The sequence below is a fragment of the Octodon degus genome, unplaced genomic scaffold (genome assembly GCF_000260255.1).
Source record: "Octodon degus isolate 3935 unplaced genomic scaffold, OctDeg1.0 scaffold00226, whole genome shotgun sequence".
Lineage (NCBI taxonomy): Eukaryota > Metazoa > Chordata > Mammalia > Rodentia > Octodontidae > Octodon > Octodon degus.
Window position 1 is genome coordinate 1,570,138 of NW_004524802.1, and position 1,528 is coordinate 1,571,665.

General features: G+C 42.9%; 1 protein-coding gene across 1 annotated transcript in view; it reads right to left on the reverse strand.

Moving 5' to 3' along the window:
- Positions 1-1,528, reverse strand: part of Mark3 (microtubule affinity regulating kinase 3) — a gene marked incomplete at its 5' end in the record, with an annotated part of 134,705 nt that overhangs the window by 107,447 nt on the left and 25,730 nt on the right. The gene's annotated exons all lie outside the window — the stretch shown is intronic.

Genomic DNA, 1,528 nt, shown 5'->3' on the forward strand with positions numbered 1-1,528 from the left:
AATAAATAAATAATTAAAAAAAAAAAAAAAAAAAGAAAGTGAGAGATGGTATCCCTATATAGTTCAGGCTGGCCTTGAACTCACAGGGGTCCTCCTGCCTCAGCCTCCTGAGTGCTGGGACTAGGACTGTAGGCATGTACTATCATACCTGGCAATTTGTACCATTACATAGTGTAATACTACAGCTTTATTTTTTGTTTTTGAGACAGGGTTTTACTATGCAGTTCAGGCTGGCCTTGAACTCCCAATGATCCTTCTGCCTCAGCCTCCTGAGTACTGGGATTATAGGTGTGCACCACTAGGCCCAACCAATGACCAACTTTTTTTTTTCCTTAATGTATTTAGTACAGGGTCTCATCACACAGATCAGACTTGTAGTGATCCTACTGTTTACAGCCTCACAAGCGCTGGGATTACAGGCATGCGCTACCATACCCAGTCTGAATCACTGTCTCAGGGGTGGGGCAGGCATTGGCAGGCCAAGGAATCGAAGCCCCCAGCGCTGAGCTATCTGGCCAAACCCAATGACCTACTTTTCACAGAAATAAAGTTTTAAGATGTGAGAACCGGTAGAAAAGAAATATAGCCACTATTACTCCACTAGGAAACTTTCTGAGACCCAGTCTCAAACAAATCAGAAAAACATCAATACAACAGACTATAAAAAATACATAAAGATATAGAGGTGAAAGATACAGTGAAGGCAATCATAATTTTTTAATTATTTATCTAGATACAGGGTCTTCCCTAGACAGTTCTGACTCACAGCGATCCTCCTGTCTCAGCCTTAGTGCTTATGCTGCCAAGCCATCTCTCCAGCCCAAGGCAGCCCTATTAAAACAAAAAGTAAGATCTGAAGCAGGTCAGTTTGAGGCCTACTAGCGCTATAAAGTAAGTTCAAGGCCAGCCTTGAACTGCATCATCATGAGACCCTATCTCAAAAAGACCCCAAAAAAAGTAAGATATGAATAGGAAAGAACTGCCACTGTCCCAGAAGTCTAGTCTAGTCATTTTTACCTTTTTTTTTTTAAAGACAGGTTCTCACTCTGTAATTCAGGCTGGCCTTGAACTTACTGTGCAGCCCAAATTGGCTTGGAACTCATAATAATTCCCCTGCCTTAGCCTCCCATGTGCTGGATTATAGGCATGCACCACCATACAAGGCCAGTTTACTTTGAATAAACAATTGTTACTGGAATAGCAGATGAACTAAAGTGATAGTCTGACAATAATGTACTTTTTCAATCCTCAGAAAAAATAACTACTAGACATAAATAAAATTTTGATTAAAGAAAACTAATTTAGGGGCTGTGCAGATAGCTCAGTGGTCTAACTGCCTGCCTGGCAAGCGTGAGGACCTAAGTTTGATCCCTAGGACTGTGTGTCGTGCCAGCCCCGGAACCCCAGGCACACCATGCGGCCACTGAAACCGGGTGTGATGGCGCACATCTATAATCCTGGTGCTGGGGAGGCTGAGACAGGAGAATCACTATGAGTCCAAGCTACATAAAGAAACCCTGGGGGTTGG